Below are 9,025 nucleotides of genomic sequence, written 5' to 3'. Positions count from 1 at the left end.
GAGAAAAAACAAAAATTGTAAATGCACATATCTTAAAAGATGGTTTCATTGAAAATAAAATATGAAGTAAAATAAGAGGGAAATATTTTTCCTTTTCAAATTGACAAATATTAAAATGAAAGGCAATGTGCAATGTGGTCAAACACTGTTAAAACATATTTCTATTCACTGCTGGTGGGAATGTAAATGGGTATAACCTTTCTGGAGGGCAGTTTGTGTCAAATTGTTTTCCTCTGGGGAGAAAAAGAAAGAAGTCACTGCATGGATGACTTCAATGAGGTAAAAGAAAATACTGGTAGAAAACAGTGGAAAATATTTTTATAATTGATGGGGTAGGGCCTGCTTAGAATAGAACCAATGCTAAAATCTGTAAAGGGAAAGATAGCCAAATCTAAGTACCTAAAAAGGTGAAAACTCTATATGCAAAAATATATCACAAAGTTAAGCACAAACATCAAATTGGAGAAAATAATTTCTACAGCGTGTATGAGTGACAAATGCATGGTGAGACTGTCGGTCATGCGTTCTCAAAGGCCATTAGAGGGAATATAAATATAAATGCCATTATAGACTTCTGCAGAATAGTTTTCAAATATTAAAATATCCTTGATTCCACAATTTCACTTAGAATTTATCTATTCAGAGATATGTATAGAAGAATGCTAAGATACCAGTGTTCAAGGATGTTCCCCGTAGCATGTGTATAATAGCAAAATATTGAAAACCAACAAAATGTCCATCACTAACAGATTGATGATTGATTGATTGATTGATTTGCCGCACTGCGCAGCTTGCGGGATCTTAGTTCCACAAACAAAGATTGAACCTAGGCCCTCGGTGGTGAAAGCACGGAGACCTAACCACCAGACCGCCAGGGAATTTCCAGCAGATTGGTTATTAATGATGGCATGTACTATTATCTATGCCATTTGCCTAATGAGAGAGATATATGGAAAAGATGTTAAGATATATCACTAAGTGTGAAAAGATTACAGAATGGGAAATGTGTTATGATTTATTCTAAATATATATGTGCACATATGCTTGTGTATTCATATAAAAAGTCTAGAAAGTTATACACTAAAAATAATGAATTATCTCTGGTTGAATGAGATAACAGGGGATTTGCTTCTCAATTCTAATATTTCTAAGCTTTTGAAAATTTTAAAATAAACAGACGTAGATTACTTATACAATGAGAAAAAATATATTTATATTTAATAGAAAAAAAAAGATAGAGGGATTATGTCTTTCTCCCATTCTTTCCGCTAATTTTTATTTTTAATGCACCCAACAACATGGCAACATTATGAACACAACAAATGGTTTTACCCAAATTTCATTTAAAAAAGAAAACTACTGTAATTGAAGATCACAAATGAGAGAAAATTCATGCCACTGTCACCTGTTGGGATTGTATGCATGTGACAGTTTTTATTTCTATCTTATTCATCTTTTATTATATATTTTCATTGTTTTAAAGACCAACATTGCTGTTGAAGACAGGACATGCACTTTCACGTAAAAGAGAGCATGTTGAAATTTAAAAAATAATTTTACTACTATAGAAATAAGTTAAAAAAATCCCTGTCTTACTGAGCTCCTTTGTGATGTGGGACTGGATGAGATAATGAATATGCAAACCAACAGAAGGACCCCAGGGCAAATTTCGATGAAGACTTTTGCTGCCTTGAAAATCGCCTTTGTTAAAACCTAAAGACTGAGAGTTCCTTTTCAAAACTTTTTTGACTAGGCAGATGAGAAATCTGATACTTAACGAGAGTAAACAAGGGGCAGGTCCTAGTATTATTTCTCCTGAAATCCAGAAACAGGAGGTGACCTACCCAAGATCACATAGAGTTAGAAACAGAGCCAGGCTTAGAACCCTACACTCCCAATTCTAAACTTGTTTCCCTTCATTATTTTACGTAATGACTTTAATCCTGAACTCTATTCCTCTTTCAAATTTAATGTTCTTAAGTATTGCTGCTCACTGTTTTCTTGTTTCTTTTAAAAACCTAAAGAGTCATATACATTTTAGCAACTATTTCTAAAGTTTGCAAAGAATATAAAGATTTATTTCTCTTGGTGTTTTTGAGACCTTCTTTTGGACGTTACACCATTTTAAAAAAACCTAGAACTATTCATAATTTGACCTTGAGTAATTAATTATGCTGCTTCCTGCTATTTCTTTCAATGCTGCTGTGAGTATTAAAATATAGTTCAGGGGACTTGCCTGGTGGTCCAGTGGGTGAGATTCCGCATTCCCAATGCAGGGGGTCCAGGTTCGATCCCTGGTCCCCTGGTCAGGGAACTAGATCCCGCATGCATGCCACAACTAAGAAGCCCGCATGCTGCAAATAAAAAATAAAAAGATCCCTCAACGAAGATCCCGCGCGCCGCAACTAAGACCTGGCACAACCAAAATAAATAAGTATTAAAAAAAAAAAAAAGTTCAAGACACTTAAATAAGTAATGTCCAGCTGGGAGATCCTAATATTAAGCCTTGTAACATTGGGCCTTCACAATAAAAACTTTGGCCTTCACCATTAATTCTTTTTTTTTTTAAACATTAATTCTTTTTAAAAAATTAAAGAAAAAATTTAAATTGAAGTATAGTTGATTTGATTTGATTTATATATATATATAAAATGTATATATATATATATATATATATATTCTTTTTCAGATTCTTTTCCATTATATATTCTATTATATATATTTCATTCCATTCCATTATATTATATATTTAATATTATATATATTATATGCTTTCCCATTATTACAAGATATTGACTATAGTTCCCTGTGCTATACAGTAGGTCCTCGTTGTTTATCTATTTTACATATAGTAGTGTGTATCTGTTAATCCCAAACTCCTAATTTATCCCCCTCCCTCTTCTCCATTGGTAACCAGAAATTTGTTTTCTATGTCTGTGAGTCTATTTCTGTTTTGTAAATAAGTTCATTTATGTCATTTTTTTAGATTCCACATATAAGTGATATATGATATTCGTCTTTGTCTGACTTACTTCACTTAGTATGATAATCTCTAGGGCCATCCATGTTGCTGCAAATGGCATTATTTCATTCTTTTTTCTGGTTGAGTAGTATTCCATTGTGTGTGTGTGTGTATGTGTATGTATATATATATACCACATCTTCTTTATCCATTCATCTGTTGATGGACACTTAGGTTGCCTCCATGTCTTGGCTATTGTAAATAGTGCTGTTATGAACACTGGAATTGAATGTATCTTTTTGAATTAGAGATGTCGTCTTTTCCAGATATATGCCCAGGAGTGGGATTGCTGGATCATATGGTAACTCTATTTTTAGTTTTTTAAGGAACGTCCATACTGTTCTCCATAGTTCATAATTTAAAAAAAAAAAAGATAGGCACAAAATCTCAAGATTCTTCTAAGCATGTAGGTAGGGCAGGAAATGAATATATCCGATGTTGCTCTGAAAACAACCAGGCCCTACCCTTATATTTACACAAGCATGTAGAAGTGACTATTTCCAGGCATTATAGAATGTTCAGTCTGCCAGAATGAGAGTCTAGATTTTGCTCCAAGATTCTGTCCTCCACAAAGAATCCTGGAAAACAATGAGAAAAAGCCTGGAAAACTTCCAATCTAAAGAAAGCAGAGGAGGCCACAAGAAAGCTTCCTATTCCAATAATTTCACGGTTCTCTGAGATAAATCCTTTTAGGACAAAATTCTAAATGGATATGATTGCATTAAAAAGTATGACAGCCTATTTATTACAAAGCCTACCTGGAATGGCATTTTCCAGAATAGCTCCAATTGAAGACTGAATAAACAACAAGCAACTAGTAACCAAAATATAAATACAATAAATCCTCTTACTTACATAAATTTATTTTACGGTTTCAGAGTGACTATATGCATATTTGGTCATTTAAGCAATCAAAGCAGAAATTGTGTCATGTCGATAGTGGTAATTTCAAATTACCTGGACTTAACCTTCCTCAGTGGAATTCATAAGATGCTGATGTGAGCCACCATCAAGGACCTTCACCTGGCCTGAATTTCAAAATTAAAAACTCATGTTTGAACCCCAACTCTGTCCCACTTTACTAGCTATGTAGCTAAGGTCAGTTTTCAAGTCCTGTAAAACTGAAACATTTATTCCACACGGTGGCAATGGCAATTAAATAAGATACTATATGAGATTTATACCCATTTAATATTATCTAATCCATTTACCTTCTCCTAGTTATCTAGGAGCCTATGGGTATAAAAAACAAAAACAGGAGACTTATTTGCTGAATAACATTATAGAACTGAAAACTTGTGACTTAAAAACAAAAACAAACTCTCAGCTAAAAATAGCATCTCAGAAAGATTCCCCTCCTACTGGAAAGTGACATTAGAAACCACAGTCACAAAGAATCTTCTCAAAATATGGGAACTGATGGAGGGCTTGGGTGACTCTAGAAATCTCAAGGAGTGTCTTCTATGCAAGTCCTCACTTTTCAGTCCCACTTGGTCAGAGTTTTGCGCTCCGGTCCCCAAAGTTCTTTTCAGGAAGTAGAGTGTCCTTCAGTTCCATCAGAAATACTTAACATATTATATATACAGGTTATGACATTGTGGTAAAAAAAAAAGTGTCTATAAGCAGAGAAATCATAGAGACAGCATATTTAAGTTTCCTGATTTGTTCTAAAGTAAAATCACACTTTTTGCTTGGGGGGGGGGGTGGAAAGGGGGCTTTTTTCTCTTCCTCTTTTACATAGATGGATATCCAAGGAACTAAGAATAGATGACTTCCCCTTTTTACATAGGAGATCTTACCCAAGTAAGAAACCATTCGATTACACAAACATTCCTAGTCCTTCCAGATGTCATTTCTCTCTTTATATTATTTTAAAATATATTGTTATATATTGTGTTTGGCTAGAAACATATTGATTTCTATAAAATTATTTCTAAGCTCTTGAGAAAGCATAGCAATTCGTATATTTCCTCTTCTCATGTATATTCCTTAATTCAGAAATTAGAAATCATTGCCTTTCATAATTATTTCTATTTGCTCTGGCTGTTGTGCCTCTGTGTGTGTGTGTGTGTGTGTGTGTGTGTGGAGTGTGTCAGTAGAATGAACTTGAGCATTGTAACCAAATTGTCATGTAAAGCCATGGGTTCTGTCCAGAATCTAGTTAGAGCACTTTTATCATTATGCTGTCCTTTCAGTTATAAAATGAATATGTTTAGGGGAATCTAATGTACAGATGGTGATTATGGTTAACAATACTGTATTCTATACTTGAAAGTTGCTAAGAGAATAGATCTGGAAATGTTCTCACCACAAAAAAGAAAAGGTAATTATGTGAGGGGATGGACGGTGTTAGCTAACACAATGGGGTAATAATCATTCTGATACATTGGTATCAGATCAAAATGTATGTGTGCCTTAAATTTACACACTATTATATTTCAACTACATCCCAATAAAGCTGAGGAGAGGTGGGGGAAGAATTGTGTGCTCCTGAGATTGGAAGTTTATGAAAAGAATCCTGGTGAGGTGGAAAATGCATTTACTTATCTTAACATCCAAAGAAATACAAAATCAATTAAGAGGCCAACAGGATGGGCTACAGATTGGGCTGCAGAAGCCCATGGATGGAACAGATTGAAATAAGGTTGAACTAAGCTCTGGGGCTGGTAGGTTCAAGTCCCTGTCTAGACTATAAATAAAGCTCAGGATATTCCTTCAGGGTGTCTGCTGAGAATCCAATGAATATTCCAACCCCCCAAATTACATGGGAAGATAATCCCCAAATTTGGGTAGTTTGAAAAGATAGTTTCTTTGTTAAGTATTATCTTTCAACCTGGAGAAGAATTTGAATTAGGTATAGAAATGTTTAAGACAATCCAATCTCCAGGATTAACATTTGGGGAGGAGATTGTATATGTTTAATATTCTATATACTCTAGCGTTTAAGAAATTCTGAAGTGGAAAATTTTGGGGGCTACATGTTATTCTATGTAGTTAATATTTAAGAAAATTAGGCCTAAGTTTAAATGGGAGTTACTAGGCCAACCCCTCCCCACTGGACTCCTGAGCAGCTGACTCTCCAAAGCTCCTTTTCCCTATCTCTGCCCTCCTCCTCAAGTACAAAAGTAATCTAAATGGTGCATCGTTAACTTGTTTAAGATCTAGTCAGAGGGGAGCCTCTCGCATCCCCACTACAAGACAATACAATGGTGGTTATTCTGAAGGTGTGTACATTGATGCCCCACAGTCTACGAAAAGCCAGCTTAGAGCGTTCCACGGCCCCTCCCCAAATACCCAATTAATCAGCACTGCTCCTTCACAGAGATAACTAACATTAGACGTCCCATTTATTCACTTACTTATTTTACAAAAGCTCTTAAAGCATTTAAAATTTGTCTACCACGTGTGAACTTTGTTAGGATTGGGAGCAAATTATGCTTCCTCTGTCTTGCAAAAATATGACAGAAATAAAACCCAAATCTTCCTTTTACCAATAAGTCCAAATAAATCAAACAAGAAAAGGATGAGAAAATACAGTTTTTACACATTTCAACAGAGGTTTGGTTTTGTTTTAATTTTTTTAATTGCTAAGTGCATGGAAATCAATGCACTTTCTTTTTTTTTTTTTTTTTAAAACACAATTCTTTTTTTTTTTTTTTTAATGTATTTATTATTTATTTATTTATTTTTGGCTGCGTTGGGTCTTCGTTTCTGTGCAAGGGCTTTCTCTAGTTGCGGCAAGCGGGGGCCACTCTTCATCGCGGTGCGCGGGCCTGTCACTGTCGCGGCCTCTCTGGTTGCGGAGCACAGGCTCCAGACGCGCAGGCTCAGTAGTTGTGGCTCAACGGGCTTAGTTGCTCCCCGGCATGTGGGATCTTCCCGGACCAGGGATCGAACCCGTGTCCCCTGCATTGGCAGGCAGATTCTCAACCACTGCGCCACCAGGGAAGCCCCAATGCACTTTCTTGTTTCCAACTCTTCTGTAAATGCGACCTCGGCCTGTTATGGGCACAGAAATATCTCTAAATTCTCTCAGATCGCACGGTGCTAGTTTAAAAAAAGTTAAGAGTGAGAGGCTAGCAGTGCTTCTCAGACTTTAAGGTACATACGAATCCCCTGGAGATGTTGTTATAATGCAGATTCTGACTCAGTAGGTCTGGAACGGGGCCTGAGAGTCTGCATTTCTAGTTCCCAGGAGATGCAGGTGTTCTTGGTCCCCTGATCTCATATCGAGTAGCGGGGGTGGTGGCCATGACATAGACTGATCTAGAACTAGAAAGTTTCGTTTTGGTCTGGAGGCAAAAATGTAGAAGGCGATCTCTGCCAAGAAAGATAAGTTTGATCTGTACGTGTGTGGCATTTTCCTTTCTTAAAAAACATTGGGGGAGGGTGCACTTTTTCACAAGTCATACTGATACTGACAGGTCTCTCTTCTATTTGAAAATCTCCCCCCTTTTCTTGGATCTTTGTCTTTCAGCGTATTAATGGTGATGGCACTGGAAATCACCCAGATCTCTTGAAATATGGGACCCACGAAAAAAAGAAAACGATTCTATGACTGAGGTGGGAGCCAGCACACTTTGGCTTAGTGGCTATTTATTTAAATAAACTCCTCTGGTAATAAACCTTTAGGGCAGGGAGGCTGAGTTTTGAGGCTGAGATGAAAGAAAACACTGGCTGCAGAAACAATGACCAAAGTCATTCAATCGTCACTTCAATGCTGGTGATGGAGATGCAGGTGTCCAGCAAGGCCTGACAGCAACATCCCTTGGGGTTAGTTATGACACAGGCATCAAAGAGGGCCACCTCGAAGCCCAGCTGCCAGGAGGAAAATGATAGCCAAAGGAAAAAACAAGGGTGGGGTCCCTGTGACTAGACAAAATGTACCCTCACTTTCATCAGGAGGGAGGATCAGCTGGGCCGACCACAGAGCCCTTGGTTAGGGCTCTGGAGGACTCAGATTAGAGAGAGAGACAGTGTGTGTGTGTAAGGAGAGCGGTGGGAAGGGGAGCCCTCGCTGTACAGATTTTTGTAACAACTGGATCAAAACAACTCAAGAGGAGACTGTGAACAGAGCCATCCTGGGCAAGTTCTACATTTTGCCACAGAAACCAATATTGTTATTACTACCAAATGCTTCCTCTCTTTGTTCTTCTGAGCCAACCTTTGTCCCTGTCGCTCAGACATTAATTTTCCTGGTTAGGACACTTTGAGTTCTAGAAGGGTAACCCGATGAATAACTGGAGGCTTGGCAAGAGATGATTACCACCCCACATGCGAAACCACAGCGTCTGCCCACCAGATAGAACCCCACGCTTGGAAAGTAGAAATCTGGGGTTTCTAGAGATCAGACCCCCCTGGGACAGAAGGACTTCAGAGGGGCTGCTGCCGTCCTGGAAGTGGGGAAGGGCAGGAATGATTTTAAAAATCCTAGTCCTTTTGAAGTCTGAGTTGAAATCAGGAGAAGGGAAGAAGCTGAAGCTGAGAAAAGCAGGAACTCTGAGGGCAGCTGACTCATAGGGGCAGACTTTCAGGCTAGGCTGCCCTCTGCCCAAAATTATCTCTCTCCAATCAGTTCCACTGTTTTCACTTATCATGCTGCTTGATAGCTTAAAAATAGAGATTAACATGGAGCATTATCTATTTAAAATGCAGCCCTCTCTGGGAATGGTAATAAGGTATCAGCCACTCACAGGTTGTTGTGAATTAGTTTAACTTAGGGAGTGGGAATTAGAATGGAGAACATTTAGAGAGCAGGTAATCACTCCAAGCCTTTATTTTACACACGAGGAAAACAGTGGTCCAGAGAGAGGAAGCTTCTCATTCAAGAACACAGAAGGTCAATGGCAGAGTGAGGTTACAGCTGCTGCTCTTTTTTTTTGTTGTTTGTTTGTTTTAATTAATTAATTTTTTATTTTTGGTTGCATTGGGTCTTTGTTGCTGCTCGCAGGCTTTCTCTATTTGCGAAGAGCGGGGGCTACTCTTCGTTGCGGTGCGTGGGCT

Source organism: Balaenoptera physalus (genome assembly GCF_965194825.1).
Source record: "Balaenoptera physalus genome assembly, chromosome: 12".
NCBI lineage: Eukaryota > Metazoa > Chordata > Mammalia > Artiodactyla > Balaenopteridae > Balaenoptera > Balaenoptera physalus.
This window is presented reverse-complemented; position numbering follows the sequence as displayed.